Source organism: Lepisosteus oculatus, unplaced genomic scaffold (assembly GCF_040954835.1).
Source record: "Lepisosteus oculatus isolate fLepOcu1 unplaced genomic scaffold, fLepOcu1.hap2 HAP2_SCAFFOLD_76, whole genome shotgun sequence".
NCBI classification, from domain to species: Eukaryota; Metazoa; Chordata; class Actinopteri; order Semionotiformes; family Lepisosteidae; genus Lepisosteus; species Lepisosteus oculatus.
The window spans coordinates 687,095-703,680 of NW_027168320.1; the positions used below are offsets into that span (position 1 = coordinate 687,095).

Genomic DNA, 16,586 nt, shown 5'->3' on the forward strand with positions numbered 1-16,586 from the left:
TTGCAAGTTGCATCCATTTTAAGAAAAACAAGTCGCGTTAAAGACAGGAAATGAATACTTGCATTTAATTAAGTCTAGCCGTAGGCGGTTGTCTGTAATGACCAGTTCTGTTCGAGAAGACACAACAAAGAAGGCACCGGTGGGATTCGAACCCAGGATATTCTGTTTACTAGGCAGGCGCTTTAACCAACTAAGCCACGGCGCCCCAGGAGTGCTGTTCTTTTGCAGCCACTTGGACACACCACTCAGACACATCTGCATTCGGTGTGTGCTCCGCCTGCTTGCTGAGCAAGTTGCCACCTTTACATACAATAGCAACATCGACACCAAGAGAAAGGATGACAAATGGCTCTTATCTGGAACTTTTCATGTCCAAGGAGCTCAATATGCTTTCTGTGTACAACAGGGCCACTGAACTCCACACTGGCCACTGAACCACAGCAGTGGCTTGCTGGCTTGACATCTCCCAAGGAAAATGTTGAAATCACATGTGGAACAGGAAAATGACCCTCGAGTACGAGGGAAAAAAAAGAAAAAGATCATCTGGAGCGCGCCAACCCATGTCCGGACAGCCCAGTTTCGTCGACAAGGTGGCTGAGTGGTTAAGGTGATGGACTGCTAATTCATTGTGCTCTGCAGTCATGGGTTCAAATCTCATTCTCGTCGCTCTCCATGTCTGACACATGTGCCTGTTTGACGTCGGCCCTCCTGTTGCTTGCTCCGGTGCTAGAGCCGTACATTTTCTAGCGGTGGCTGAACATGGTATAGTAGGCCAACGTCGGTATCGAGCAGTGACAGTAACAGTACTTACTGCGCCCCATAAGAAATCGTTTGTCCCTGTTCAAAAGAGATTGTGCGATGTCCTGCGGCGTTCGTAAAGCAAACCTTTGACAGTTTGAAAAGAGGAATTTATTCTGCTTCCTGTGCGTGCAGTAGTTACAAAGTTGAACGTCTTTACACGATCTGCTGCAGTTTTCAGTGGGCGGGCTTTGTCAGATGGCTTGAAAAAACGCACTGTGTTTCGGCTGAACTCCACACGCATGAGCAGTGTCCTGCATGTTTTCTGTGTATAGCTGTCTTTTAACGCATACAGAATTCATTTGAAATCATTGATTTCTCCAATTAACAAGGGTCCCTTTTTGAACCTGCGAGAAGCATTCTTTCAATGTAACAGATTTACTCCGGGGAAAGCCAGCATGACATTGAGAGTAGCTCAAGCTTTCAGCACCCATATTGGACTGCGTGTATGCAGACACCACTCAGAATCCCCTGTAAGATTCTCCCTCAATTCCGTTTTTCAGTGCTTTAGCTCTTTCAAAAGGCTTCGCTTTGCTAGTCACAATCCAAGGCTCATGATAGCATTTGAAAACATTCACCACTGCGTTGGCCGGGAATCGAACCCGGGTCAACTGCTTGGAAGGCAGCTATGCTCACCACTATACCACCAACGCATGCCCACAGGAAGTCTGCAGGACACCACCAGAGAATGCTTTTTTTAAAAAATTTTTTATTAAACATAGAATTTACAAATACAAATACAACAAGAGGATCAGAGTCATGTACAAGAGAAAAAAAATGCAGCAGAAAAAAGCATTTAACTACCAGAGGTAATTAAGTAATTATGTGATCAAATTGTATATTTTACATGTATCATATTTTCCTTGCTTTAATATTTCTCAATTATTTATAAACTTTAGTTTCAACATGCATGCGTTTCCTGTAAAAAATAAAACTCAGCACACAGTTTTTCTTTTAACAACATTTCGAGTACCTCTGGCATTCATGAAAAAGACATACACAAAAGCAAATAACTAACTCTAAGACTGTCTAAACTATTGAGTTTTTCAAAGAACCAGAACTATAACAGTCCTTAACACTTAACTACACCATTCCAAACTAACACTAAAGAAACACTAGTATATACTGGTATAACAAATAAAACCAAACATAATCATTAACTGAGCAGTCACTGGGAGCAAATCTCCTTCCCGTCCACAAAGGCCCTCGCTCCCACAAAGTAGGCTCTCCTCCCCTCTCTTCTGGCAGCTTCAACCTGGGGCCACAGCTGGTTCCTGGTACTCCTGTCCGCAGCAGACAGGTCCTCTGCAAACCTCAGTTTGTTCCCATTCAAATACTCATTCCCCCTCGCCGCTTGCCACAGCATGTCCCTCGCCGTCCTCTTGGTGAACTGTATTATAATCGATCTGGGGAGCACTTGCCCAGACATGTTCGCTCTCCCGAGCTTGTGAACAAAGTCAATGGCCGATATTACGTCCTCCTGGTCCGGCAGGGTCCTTTTACAGATACCCTTCACTGTTGCAACAAGGTCCTTATCACGTTCCTCTTTAACTCCAAATAATTTTAAATTCCATCATCGACGGTATCTATCTACATCGTTCACTTTCAATTCAAGTTCTTTAATATGCTTTTCTTGTTTGGTATTTACTTGTTTAAGAACTTTTACTTCACTCTTTAAGTCTTCAACCTCTTTAAACACACAGTCCATGGACTTTTTAAGACTTTCGATTGCGACTGTATTAGATCAAGTCATTTCCTTCAGCTCACCCATGCTCTGTGCCATCATGTTGAAGATGTTGGTCTGGAGCTCCTCCAGCGTCAGGTTGCCCCTTCCTCTCTTGGCTGCCGGGGTTTTCACAGGTGTGCTGGGCAGGGACTCCGGCTCTTCCTCTGGCAGCTGAGTCTCACTTGGGCTGCGAGCGCTCGCGTACGAGCGCATCTCCAGCACTCTTTCCACGTCCCCTCCAGCTGCTTCACTTTTCCCTTTAGTTGCCATCAATTTTCTTGTAGTGCTATACATATACGATTGAGGTATCTTAGAGTTCTCCTTCGAAGACCCAGCACTCTCTTTTCTTTTCCCAGTGTTACTCATATCGAAATTCTTAAACCTAAAAAAAATAGTTTTTTTTTCTTTCAATTATAACTGAAGTTTAAACAAGTAGTGTTAAGTCCTTATTTTTCTGTAGTCAAAAAAAGCAAAAATTAACATTCAGGTCATGAAAAACTCAAAAAAAATCCTCAACCACTAAACTTTACCTCCCACCTGAGCGCCATCTTGAATGCCCCTACCACCAGAGAATGCTCAAGATTTCGGAAGCTGTCTCCGGGACGTGCTGATTCCACACATCCTGAATAAATCATGATATTGTTAGTTGCTGTAGCTAGACGTTCAAATGAGTTTCATGGCCAGATGGACTGTTTCCTCCAGCGGTATAGTATTGCAGTGAGACAGCACGATGCCTGCAAGACTATGTCACGCTAAACGCCACAGATTGTGTTTGTCCGTTCGTGTCAGTCATCCTGCAGCCACGGGAAGTGGGACACAAACATGCCTCAATGCTTTCAAGACGTTAGGATTTGTTTGTGCAACATCCGAGAAGAGTACTTGTGGCTTGAATGTGAACTGTACGTGCCCACCCCCTTTCCTCTGTAGTGCATGAGTTCCTCCCGGCATGCCCTTCGTCATTGTTCTGTCATCTTGTATTTAAAGGGTTGTATTTCTGCTGCTGAAAAGAATCAACGGGTTTCTTTGTTCCCAACGGAGCCCTTGTCTGTCATGAAATTCTTCAAAACCTCAAGCTAGAAGAAGACGACAAATATGAAGCGTTACAGCAACGACATGCCATGAGACGATTGATAACGATTTCCATAGGATCCCCGCGGTTGCCTGGCAACCGTCAGCTTTGCGCAGTGGCAGTATCGTAGCCTGTGAGGTTTAGCCGAGGCGGGATTATTGCTAGTTGAAAACTTTTCCCAATACCCCGCTTCCGCCGGTTTGCAATACAATCAGCGAAAGCTATTTTTGACAGTCTCGTTAGAGACTGAGCAAGGTGTTTAAAGACAGATTTGGTCATGGTGACATCATGGTAGAAAGAAGCGAGCTTGTTCCCAGTGGGCATTGATTCGTCGAATATACGTATATTTACGGCGAAATTACGGCTATACGTATATATACGTCGCCTCGACGTATAATCAACGTCGAATTGCAACCGTAAAATTGACGACATTAACAAACGCATATATAACGTCGAAAACACATCTAACACAGTGCATGAGGCTTTTTACTGTATGTATCGTGTGTGCCGCAACTAGGAGTATACGGCACTCTGCACAGTGTACGAAGTAAATTATTTTCGCAGCAATTAATTTACATGTGTATAATAAATATAGTAAATATAATAAATTAATTACTGCGAAAATAATTTACTTCGTACACTGTGCAGAGTGCCGTATACTCCTAGTTGCGGCACACACGATACATACAGTAAAAAGCCTCAGGCACTGTGTTAGATGTGTTTTCGACGTTATATATGCGTTTATTCATGTCGTCGATTTTACGGTTGCAATTCGACGTTGATTATACGTCGAGGCGACGTATATATACGTATAGCCGTAATTTCGCCGTAAATATACGTATATTCGACGAATCAATGCCCACAGCTTAGCATACAAGGGTTTTGCTGAGGGGTCTTGCCACCTGCCTGAAAAAAAACAGTAAAATGTTTGAGTGCCTATAGAGTTTCTATTTTTATTTTCTTGACAAAAGTTGATACCATTTCCTGGACACCCCGTCCCCCATCAGTGTGCGGTGCCCGAGGAAAAATCTGTAGGGGGGCGTCTGAAATTCTGAGGGGGGAGTGATATTTCGGTTGAAACGGAGCTGTTCGGTGCAGCTACCCAAATGAAATCTCGCAGCTATGCCATTGATTAGTGCTTCATGATAGAAGATAACGACTAGCAATCTGGTATTTGCGATGAAGTTCAGTTTCACATTTTTCGTCACTCTCACGGTTTGTATTGCCTGGAGCAAAAAGTACCATAAGCGTTCATTTTTGCAGCTACATGGACGTTCTGAATCGTTAAGAAAAAAATGTTGTAAAACCAACAGAAAGCACAGACTGCTATAACTAGTCCTAGTTATATAACAATTTTAAGTATTAAATCGTTACTGCAAGGAACTACTGCAAGGAATCGGTCCACCTGAGCAAACAGGATCGTAATGTTGACACTCAATAATATGTGCAGTTCCTGGACGGATAGCCCTCCTGCCCATCAAACAGACTGAGTGACTGTTCGTGTCATTTAGTGTTGTCTGACCATTGACAAAGTACAACTATTTTTTTAGGGCGCAAATTAAGTTAGGTAAAACTTTTTGCCCAAAACTGAAGGGGCGACATTCCCCCCTCCCCCCGTGATGCCAGGCCTGTCCCCATCCTATTCCATAATGTAATTATATATAATACCATACAACAGTGACCGATCCTTACTAACTGCATGCGTTAAAATTGCACATCAGCTCATAGCAGGGGGCACATAGCCGCGATGTATTATCAATGTTAAATTTCAACCATAATATCGACAACATTAATAAACGCATACGTTGAGAAAATATCGAACCCAGCATATTTTCCGGTTATATACCACAATGCATTGCTAGTATTCGTTGGTCACCATTTTGGACACGTTTTTCAAACGTAGAAGTATATCCGCAAATATCTCAGCAATCCTCTTTTGACGAGTAAGTATGAACAATAATAATACTATCTGAATACATACAGATCTTTCTTAATATTATTTTGATTAAAATAGTATGTGAATAAGCAAAAAAATGGCACATAAAATAGTGTGAATGGGGAAGATGACACAAAATCGTTTTGCCATTTCTCTTATTCTTATTCTATGTTGTACTTTCAAACTTTGGGTACTCTTTAATTAGGATAGACTTTATTGCTCAACTGCTATGATGCAAGCCAAATTTTATACATTGATTTCAGCTTTGAGCTTAGTAAACCGTTCATTTTTTAGATTATACTAAAGAAGATATTAATCATCATTTATTTGGGAAGTAATATTATATAATTTTCTCCTAGCTGCGGTGCTGAAGTCCCACCCTACATCAACAGAAAAAGAAATAAAGGAGCACACAATGTGTTACTTGAAGAATGCATATGCAAGGCAGGGGGCCAGGAGATCTGGACTCTGAAAATAATAGGTTTTTGGTTCTAACAGGACAATTAGACAGGGTTTGCAAATAGTGGACAAAAATCGTCTTAACTTCCATTGTAATATTTTTTTTTCTTGGAAATATAGAAGTTGTACATTTTAAAATGTATATTTGAATCAAAATGTGGTTTTGAGTTAGTGTGTTAATGTAATTAGTTTTGTGTTTGTCATTACTATACTGTATATTGCCATGTTACCAGAATTTGTAGGTGAAGTTTAAGACTAGTTGTGTTTTTTATGATTATTGCCCATATGTTGATTGTTGATTGATTGTATACAATGTATAATTTGAAATACATATGTTTCAGGTGTGAATGTGTATTTTCAGAATAAATTTCTAAACCTAATCATTGGCTTGGTTTACTTGTTTCTACACCTATAAAATCTATCTTTGATGTATAATAGACCTCTACCCATATACGTATAATAGACCTCTAAAATTATCCGTATAAAAGACCTCTAACCATATACGTATAATAGACCTCTAAAGTTATGCGTATAATAGACCTCTAACCATATACGTATAATAGACCTCTAAAGTTATCCGTATAATAGACCTCTAACCATATACGTATAATAGACCTCTAAAGTTATACGTATAATAGACCTCTAACCATATACGTATAATAGACCTCTAAAGTTATACGTATAATAGACCTCTAACCATATACGTATAATAGTCCTCTAAAGTTATCCGTATAATAGACCTCTAAAGTTATCCGGAACTCCAACCATATATGTATAATAGTCCTCTAAATTTATCCGTATAATAGAACTCCAACCATTTATGTATAATGAACGTCTAAACATAGACGTATAACTTTAGACGTACATTAGAATTTCATTCTAGACGAATTGTAGACCACATTTAGACGTCTAAGGTATGCGTTTAATAGACGTATATTATACGTCTTTTGCCCACTGGGTTACGTCTCAACAGAAACGCTCTTTAGCTCTTTCAGCGTTATGCAGAGAACAGCGTCTGTCGAGATCACTTTTGAGTCAGCGCGAAACGTCGTGTGCTGTCAGTTTGATTTCATATTGCTCGTAGCGGCGCCCGGCTTTTGTCTGTCAAACGTTAGGTTGCGCTTCTTCATGCTGCATCGTCGGCATGAGTGGAGCTTTATAAACGTCTGTACTTACTGCGCCCCATAAGAAATCGTTTGTCCCCGTTCAAAAGAGATTGTGCGATGTCCTGCAGCAAACCTTTGACAGTTTGAAAAGAGGAATTGATTCTGCTTCCTGTGCGTGCAGTAGTTACAAAGTTGAACGCCTTTACACGATCTGCTGCAGTTTTCAGTGGGCGGGCTTTGTCAAATGGCTTGGAAAAACGCACTGTGTTTCGGCTCGGGAAACATCATGAGCAGTGTCCTGCATGTTTTCTGTGTATAGCTGTCTTTTAACGCATACAGAATTCATTCGAAATCATTGATTTCTCCAATTAACAAGGGTCCCTTAAAGGATGAGTCAAAGTAACGTCTAATCGGATTAGTTTCCTTAGAGCTGGTTCAGAGTTTGCGCAAGAGTTTACCTTTCACAGATGCGCAAAGAAGAACGTTGGGGGTGCACGCTTCAAGGCGCCTTACAGCTGTAGGGAGTGATTCGAGGCGATTCATGGCGTGTGCTCGTTCCCTTATACCGTACGCCCCGGGGTGCAGTGCTACGATGACGTACAATACCGCTTGGGCACGTAACGGCGTTATATGCGAGTGCGGGACGTGAGGGTTTTCGTTTGTTCGTTTTGTTTTGCTCTGCTTTGCTTTGTTTTGCTTTCCATCGCGTTGGTAAGAGCGTAAATAAAAAGGCGATTCCTGCATCTACCACTAATGTAAGAGCTATTTCCAGTGCGACGTGGTGCGGCTTTCAAATGCTTGTGGGCATTTCTCTGTTGTTGATTCTTTTTTTGTGTGTAACAAAGTGGCATTTTCATGTCCGGACGGGGAGACTTTATCATTCCGACATGAAGCCACCCTTAAGTCCTCTGAGGCGTGTCTGTCTGCAAGGCTTGTATTGTGGAAATGTTTTTTTGAAACGGAGAACGACTTTGAAATAGGCTTCCGCCGGCGCCTCGCGATCCAGGTAAGATTGTAGCAAGAACGCAGCGGCAGCGGGGCTTGCTGTAGTCGTGGCCGAGTGGTTAAGGCGATGGACTAGAAATCCGTTGGGGTCTCCCCGCGCAAGCTCGAATCCTGCCGACTACGTTGTCCGCCTCCAGTTGGTGTGTTCCGGCGCAAGCAAAGAAGCGCGCCTCTTTGCTGTTTCTGGTGGTTTTAAAACACCCAATCGCTTGTACCCGCTGCCTTGGAAATAAATTCTTCAGCGTCCGTGAATGGCATTTTGCAGCTGGAAGCAGATGTCGACGCGTTTTGCACAGAGCACCAAAAAAGCGTCTTTTTTGAAGTCCCAGGCACTAAGCATTGGTGGTTCAGTGGTAGAATTCTCGCCTGCCATGCGGGAGGCTCGGGTTCGATTCCCGGCCAATGCAGTGGCTTTTGCAGCAAGCGGCTCCATCACTTGCATCCCCTTGCAACTCGCAACTCAAAAAACCCACTGAAGCTAAGCAGGTGTGAGCCAGGTCAGTACCCGGATGAGGGTGAGCTACAGGAAAAAACAAAGCTTTCAGCTGGAAGCGGTGTTAATGGTGCCGGCGGGGGGGGGCGCTCACCCTGAGGTCTGTGCGGGTCCCAATGCCCCAGTATAGTGACGGAGATGCTGTGTTGTAAGAGGGCGCTGTCTTTTGGATGAGATGTAAAACCGAGATCACAGCGCTCTGTGGTCATTAAAAATGACCACCAAAACCTTTGACAAAAGCTTTTGGTAATTGATGGTCTTCAATAATGCTTCTCCTTTAGGTACATTTTAAATCAGCTGAAAAATGCTGTGAAATGGGGGGGCAATTCAGGCCAGTGTAGGATTTGGGTTACAAGAACCATGAAAATGCACGAGAAAGCCCGTACACTGAATTACACGGCTTTCTATTCAAAGGAGGGCAAAAGAAATTCCCTGAGATCGATTTTTTGCAGCACAGAGAGGATTACTGTCGTGAGGCCGGTTAGCTCAGCTGGTTAGAGCGTGGTGCTAATAACGCCAAGGTCACGGGTTCGAGCCCCGTACGGGCCAGGTCCTTTTCTCCTCTCTTACCAAAGCTGTTAGGTTCCTTTCCGTGGTGAGATGGGTTGTCATGCAACGCTGCCACATAGTGCCGACAGACAAGAGTGTTGCGGGAGAAGAGAAAAGTGTTTGAAGATTTAAGAGTGTCTTAGGTGGAGCCAAAATCAAGTGTCACAAATGCAAGTGGTTGGATTTCCAATGTTTAATATGGTAAAAATAAGCAGAAGTTATCTGCCGGTCATGGCACAATCTGCCATGCTTTTGTCAGATACTGTAAAGTGGTGTCGAACTGGAGCCTCACCATTTGCATATGTGAGGCTCCAGTTATACATCGAGTGTCACATTAAATGACAAAAATGAAGAGAGTTAAAGCAGCTAGAGAGGTTTTCTTACAAATTTTGAGTTGACACAGTTTTGGAAAATGTTTCCTTCACGCTGCACTGTACAACATAGGCAGCCAAGAGTCTCCAAAACAAAACAGAATTGACAGATAGGAGAAAATTCCCACTCGTCCTGAAGTTCCCAAAATCCAGCAGGTGGATTTTGGGAATGGCATACAGACCCCTGGCACAAGTGGTCTGTGCCAGGGGTCTGTATGCCGTTAACCATGCCGCTTAACCCAGTAGCACCACCACAGTCTTAAAGGAAACCGGTGTAACAACATGTCCGGGTAACTTTTTCCATTCACCCGCAGCCCTTTGTGTAAGGATGTGCCACATATGTGGCGTTTTTATCATAGTTATCATAGTTTTCTGATTTTGACCATTTAGATTTAATTGATTGTTGTGTTGAAAAGTCTTTTATTTTTATCACAGTGTAGTTTTCTGATTTTGAGATATGGAGCATTGGCGTTATTCACACAGCAGCTGTATCGACGAGCGGTGAAAAAAGTGTGGTGGAAACGTCGGACCCTAAGGTGGTGACTGCATCGGAGACGGCTGTTAAGACGCTGATCAAAACCAAACGTGTCAAGCCTTCGGAGAGAAATAATAACACGCCTAAAGACTTGGTGTTTGGTGATGTGGGAGACTCAGTGCGGTATATTGCACAGTTAGTATCAAAGGTGGGCACTAATGAGGTGGATAAAAAGCGGGGTTTAGAGAATCTAAGAGCCGCTTTAGCAAGTGTACATTCAGTGTTTCCAAAACTGATCCAGGTTTACGCCGCTAGACTCTTAGACGTTTTTTTCTAAAGAAGATGCTGATCTAACCTCTGGATTTCGTTACCTGATAATGCTATTTCATGGTGCACTGGCGAAGACCCACCGGGATAAATGACTAAACATGTGCATGGTGCAGTCCAGAGAATATTGGATGAACTTTCTCCAAACATCGGGGCGAATGATTTTGTACAGCTGCGTTTGACTGCGGGTGGTTTTAACAAACCCTTGTTCTCACGCAGGAGACAACCCGGAGAATTAAATGCTGCTGATTTTTTAAGCCACATCTCAGACCTCTTACAGAGCCACACAGAAATTCTCACCGATGACAGCCTCCGATTAGTGGTGACGATAGTTAGGAATATGCAGGGGGGTGCCCGTCGAAGATTTAAATCCGTTCTGGGTAATTGCTCAGAAAAAAGCGCACCTTATCGACTTACATTACACGGGCGGTAATCTGTGTTTCACTGGGAGTGTGTACGGTTTGTTGAATGAAGGTTGTACCAATGGGGAAATGTTACAGGGCGCTAAACGAATGCACAAAGAGTTGGGTTTTTCAGAGAATCAGAAAATTAGTTTGTCAGACATTACTGCTTTTGAAAAACATTTAAAGGTGGTCATTAAAATTTTGTACCATGACCAGGGTGATTGGAAATATTTTACAACGGGGCCCACACCACCTAATTCTAAAATACTTTTTGTTCTACTGCATGAAGAGCATTTTTATGGGGTTTTAAATTTTAAAGCTTTTGTGGGGGCGGCATATTTTTGCACTAACTACCATGCGGCGTATAGCCACAAGAACGCACACGCCTGTGTTAAAACTTGTAAAACCTGTTTAGATCCCCAGTGTTGCGAAATTGATGCAGAAATTCAGAATTGTCCGGCCTGTAAGGTCTTTTGTCGTAGCTCTCAATGTTTGGCGAGACACTTTCGGAATGCAGCGACGGGTGTTAGTAAGTGTGAGCGCAGGGTCTTTTGTGAGAAATGTGAGGTTTATAACCTCTCTAGTCACAAATGTAAAGAGAAACTGTGCTCGCATTGTAACAACGTGATCGACACCCCTGACACACATTTGTGCTACATACTGCCTTTGGACAACCCCAAAATTTCAAACAAGTACATTTTTTTCGACTTTGAATGCATGCAAGAAACGGGGACACACATACCAAATTACATCCATGCCCTTCATATTAACAATAAACGAAGCTGGGAATTTTATGGTGAAACTTGTCTAAAGGATTTTGTGTGTAAATTTATCGATAGACGTTTCAAAAACCATACATTCATATCGCACAATGGCAAGGGATATGACAATTACCTAGTAATCAGACAGTTGTAAGATGAAAAGATGGACGTTGAACTAATTAATCAGGGTGGTAAGATAATGTGTATGACCGTAAAAGCTCTGAACATCAGATTTATCGATTCTTTAAACTTTCTACCTATGAAATTAAGCAAACTGTCGGCCGCCATGGGGTTCCCCGGGGGTAAGGGTCATTTTCCACACTTGATGAACACTTCAGAAAACCAAAATTATGTCAGCCCGATGCCGCCGCCAGAACTTTACGGCGTTAACTACATGCTGCAGAGGGAGAAAGCCGAGTTTTTGGTTTGGTATGAAGAATGCAAGGGAAGTGTGTTTAACTTACAGAGAGAGTTGAAACGTTACTGCCAGTTGGATGTGGCAATTCTAAGAGAAGGCTGTGTCAGGTTTTGGGACAAGGTCATGAATATGACCAGACAGACACGCGTGACTGAGTCAGGGGCCGCCTGCGTTGTGTGCATCGACCCCTTTCAGTTTGTGACCATCGCTAGTGTCTGCATGGCCATGTTCAGACTTATGTTTTTACAGGAAGAGACGATAGCGTTGCTACCCCATGACAATTACCACCACCAGCAAAAACGATTTTCTACACCCAGCATTCAGTGGCTTATGTACATCGAACACACAGAGCCCGTTAAAATCCAACACGTGTTAACCACGGCCGGTGAGTTCAAGGTTGGACAAAGCTGAAAGCTCAAAGCTGAAATAAATGTATAAAATTTGGCTTGCATCATAGCAGTTGAGCAATAAAGTCTGTCCTAATTAAAGAGTACCTAAAGTTTGAAAGTACAACATAGAATAAGAATAGAGAAATGGCAAAACGATTTTGTGCCATCTTCCCCATTCACACTATTTTTATGTACCATTTTTTGCTTATTCACGTACTATTTTAATCAAAATAATATTAAGAAAGATCTGTGTGTATTCAGATAGTATTATTATTGTTCATACTTACTCGTCAAAAGAGGATTGCTGAGATATTTGCGGATATACTTCTACGTTTGAAAAACGTGTCCAAAATGGTGACCAACGAATACTAGCAATGCATTGTGGTATATAACCGGAAAATATGCTGGGTTCGATATTTTCTCAACGTATGCGTTTATTAATGTTGTCGATATTATGGTTGAAATTTAACATTGATAATACATCGCGGCTATGTGCCCCCTGCTATGTGCTGATGTGCAATTTTAACGCATGCAGTTAGTAAGGATCGTACTGTTGTATGGTATTATATATAATGACATTATGGAATAGGATAAACGAAGTAATACTAAGACATGTTCTTATGGATTTGTCTTACCTTGAGATATGTTATTGGATTTCAGGATTAACTTCCTCATTCAATGTAGTGGTGATTCTTTGCCTGGTCAGTACCTGGGTGGGAGACCTCCAGCGAACAATTAAGCTTGCTGCTGGAAGTGGTGTTAAGAGACTCTTAGGATCTTCCAGAGGTCTCTATCCAATAGCACTAGTTGCCTTAGAGCTGGCTCAAACATTGCTCAAGAGTCTACCTTTCACAGATGCGCAAAGATGAATGATGGGGGTGCACGCTTCAAGGAGCCTTCCAACTGTAGGGACCGATTAGAGACGATCCGTAGCATGTGTTCGTTTCCATATACGCCCCGTGTCTCAACGGTAGGACAGAGTCAAATACTGCCTCGACACGTAACAGCGTTATATTAAACCGCAGGACTTGAGGGCTGTTTTGTTTGAATGTTCAAGGCATTGGTAAGAGCGTAGGTCAAGGGCCATTGGTGCATCTCCTGTAACTGGAGCAAAAATGCTATTCAAAGTGCAGTGACTAAAATCGTCGTCCACATGTCTCCGTTGTTGATTGCTTTCTGTCTAAGAACGTTCTGTTTTCATGTCCGAACGGGGAGACTTTATCATTCCAACTTGAAGCCACCCTTAAGTCCTCTGAGGTGTGTGTGTGTGTGCTTGCACGTATGGCGTAAAAGGTTTCTTAAACGGAGAGCGAACTTGAAAAAAGTTGCCTCCGCTGCCGCCGCCGCCTCGCACTCCCTGTTCGATTGTAGCAAGAAGGCAGCGGCCACGGCGCTCGCTGTAGTCGTGGCCGAGTGGTTAAGGTGACGGACTTGAAATCTGTTGGGGTCTCCCCGCGCAGGTTCAAATCCTGCCGACTACAGCGTCCTTTGCATTTGGTTGCGTGCGTGCGTGTAAAAGGACCAGCGCCGTTTCGTTTTCGCTGGGACCTTTAACACTCTAAATCGCCTGGACCCGCAGCCTGTGAAATCGATTCTTCAGCACCCACGAAGGACGCTTTGCCGCTGGACACAGATACCGATGCTTTTCTGCAACGAGCTTTCCAGCTGAATTTTCTCGGCAGCTCCGTACTGAACCTGTTCTCCATTGCAACATAGCGGAGGCTCGTCACGTCTATAGCAAGGCTGTGTAGGACCGCATACGCCACAGTGACTTGTACACAGACCACATGAAAGGCAAGCAAAATACACTTTTAAAATTCCAAAGACTCACAAGGTCAGAGGAACAGCGATGACCTGAACAGATCTGTTACAGAAGTCTAGGTTGACCTTTTTAGAGCTGTAATTGCATTTTTGTTTAATAGAAGATCAAATCTACTCGCATGTACCAGCACCTTACAGTTTATTGATGTTAATTCTGTTTAAGTAATAAGATTGCTAACGATGTTGGACTTTAGCCGGTGTTTTTTAGAACAAATTGCTTACACTTCTGTAAGGAATACGCAGTACGTGCCTTTGTCAGTCATTGCTCACCATACCTGTAACTTTCTTATCTAACTCACTTCCTCAAATAGTGAAGGTCCACAAACATAAATGAAAAAAAACCCTTGTTGTAGATGAGGTGCACAAAAAAGCAGCCCCTGATAGTGTATAACACATTTGTACTATTGCAGAGACACATGTAACATATATATATACTGTATATATTTATATATGAAACAGAAATAGAAACAGAAACAGGAATCGCGTACTCACCTGGAGAATCTCTGTAGGAATATCTAGCATTTATCAATGGAAATAAAAGCTGCTTTAATACAGTGCATGTTCAAACTCAAACCCTCAGCTGCTGTTCTTGTTTGTTTTGGGACAAATTGCAACTGAGCATCGCATGAGCCGTTACGTACCCTTATCTGTTAGGGAATTTCAAGGGAGGAGTTAGGTCAGAATGGGTAGGCTGCAAAACAACAAGTAAAGATTTATTCCAAGATGAAACGTTGTGGCGGTTTTCTTATCTTTTTAGCATGGACTAAACTTTTACGTGTTCCTTATATGCTATATATGTATATATTAGCACCAATGTCGTTCTTAAAAACTAACATGAAATTGTCAGGGACATTCAGCTATATACAAAGACGAGACAGACAAAGTAATAATTCTGTATTAACGTGCCCTACATATTGACGCAATGATCGAACTAACTGACATGTTCTGATTCAGATCCCCTGCAGTTCATGCCAATTAGAACAATAGCAATGCTGAGTCCTCCCCACCCTACCGAGCACAAATTCAGCTGCTCTGCATGTTTTTTCATTGCAATTGAGCTCGGAGCTGGAGATGATCTCCATACAGTTCTGTGTTCACTAGCCCGCACTTGCGTGCTAATTTACGGGTTGTGGCAAATGCTTTTCTATAGTTCATATACATGACGGCAACCTGTTACCGAGGAACCTGAGAGGTTTAAAAGCCTCACGAGCCAAGCAGGACTCGAACCTACAATCTTCTGATCCGAAGTCAGACGCGTTATCCATTACGCCACTGGCCCATAGAACATGCGCTTGCACTCCACCACAGAGAGCTCTACACTGCTACTAGTAGTACACTTCCCCATCTAAATTTTCACAGCAAGAAACTTGTGTTTCCTACTATTTTTATCAGGTTTAAAATATCATCTCCTTAAAACAGAAAAAGTGTTGATGTGTCGTGCTGAAATTCCGATTGATTTTGAATTCAAAGAAAAAAGGTTTTCTTCCAAAACACCATGAAATTGTCACATCTTGCAGACAATAGGTGTATTCCATGTTGAAAAGAGAAGAAAGAAAACCATGGAGCCTTTTACAGGTGTGAGAAGACCTCACAGTCGAAACGCTGTTTCCGTTCTTCTCTTTTCAGCATGCAATAAACCCATTGCTTGTTCCTTTGCAGCCGAGGCATGCTGACGTAGCTACCCAGCTGAACATCTTGCAGACTCTACAGTACTTCTCTCCTGTAGAAGTAAAGCAGGGCTTGCTGGGTGAGCTTTTGCTCCGGTAAATTAGGTCACGTGTCATGTTAAATCACTTCTTCTAAACACAACATTTGCTGGTGCTAGCTTTCCCCATTAAAAAAAAGAGACATTTCCCTTACAGTACATGACATATCGTTTTTATTCTATCAATAAGTATAGAAATTAAACAAAAGAAAAAATGGTGTTGCCAAAGAATGCACAGCTTGGACATGAAAAGTGCCCGATAAATGCCATTTCTCATCATTTCTCTTGGCGTCAGTTCTGCTATTAAATGGGACGGAGGCAACGGGCTCAGAGAGCATGTTAAGTGCACACCGAACGCAGATGTGTCCAAGTGTCTGTAAAAGTGCGGTGCTCCCTAGTGGCTTAAAGTGCCCGCCTAGTAAGCAGGCGATCGTGGGTCTGAATACCAGTGGTGCCTCTCTCCGTGTCTTGTTGTGCCGAATGTCTCATTTCAGACAAACATGTACAGCTTGGTTCAGTTTAATGCAAGAATTCATTTCCTTTCTGGAATAACTTGTTTTTGAAGAAATCCATACAGCTTGTGAAAGATGAAATCCATTTCTTGGTTGTCAGTGGAAAAAGATTGCCGGCTGCAAGAAGCGCAAGTGATTGTTTTCTTTGACCATAAACCTGCAAATGTAGGGAGCACAAACGGCCGTCAGTCTCTGTGGCGCAATCGGTTAGCGCGTTCGGCTGTTAACCGAAAGGTTGGTGGTTCAAGCCCACCCAGAGACG

General features: G+C 42.6%; 7 non-coding genes across 7 annotated transcripts; 5 read left to right on the plus strand and 2 right to left on the minus strand.

The window, feature by feature from the left end:
• Positions 1 to 1,379: 1,379 nt before the first annotated feature.
• On the minus strand, positions 1,380 to 1,451 carry trnag-ucc (transfer RNA glycine (anticodon UCC)). Its single transcript has one exon. It is a non-coding gene; the product is annotated as a tRNA-Gly (tRNA).
• Positions 1,452 to 3,697: 2,246 nt separating this feature from the next.
• Positions 3,698 to 3,839, plus strand: LOC138234869 (U4 spliceosomal RNA). Its single transcript, XR_011187944.1, has one exon. It is a non-coding gene; the product is annotated as a U4 spliceosomal RNA (small nuclear RNA).
• Positions 3,840 to 8,435: 4,596 nt separating this feature from the next.
• trnag-gcc (transfer RNA glycine (anticodon GCC)) lies at positions 8,436 to 8,506 on the plus strand. Its single transcript has one exon. It is a non-coding gene; the product is annotated as a tRNA-Gly (tRNA).
• A 561-nt stretch (positions 8,507 to 9,067) lies between these two features.
• On the plus strand, positions 9,068 to 9,141 carry trnai-aau (transfer RNA isoleucine (anticodon AAU)). Its single transcript has one exon. It is a non-coding gene; the product is annotated as a tRNA-Ile (tRNA).
• A 4,544-nt stretch (positions 9,142 to 13,685) lies between these two features.
• On the plus strand, positions 13,686 to 13,767 carry trnas-uga (transfer RNA serine (anticodon UGA)). Its single transcript has one exon. It is a non-coding gene; the product is annotated as a tRNA-Ser (tRNA).
• A 1,546-nt stretch (positions 13,768 to 15,313) lies between these two features.
• trnar-ucg (transfer RNA arginine (anticodon UCG)) lies at positions 15,314 to 15,386 on the minus strand. The gene has a single exon. It is a non-coding gene; the product is annotated as a tRNA-Arg (tRNA).
• Positions 15,387 to 16,512: 1,126 nt separating this feature from the next.
• Positions 16,513 to 16,586, plus strand: trnan-guu (transfer RNA asparagine (anticodon GUU)). The gene has a single exon. It is a non-coding gene; the product is annotated as a tRNA-Asn (tRNA).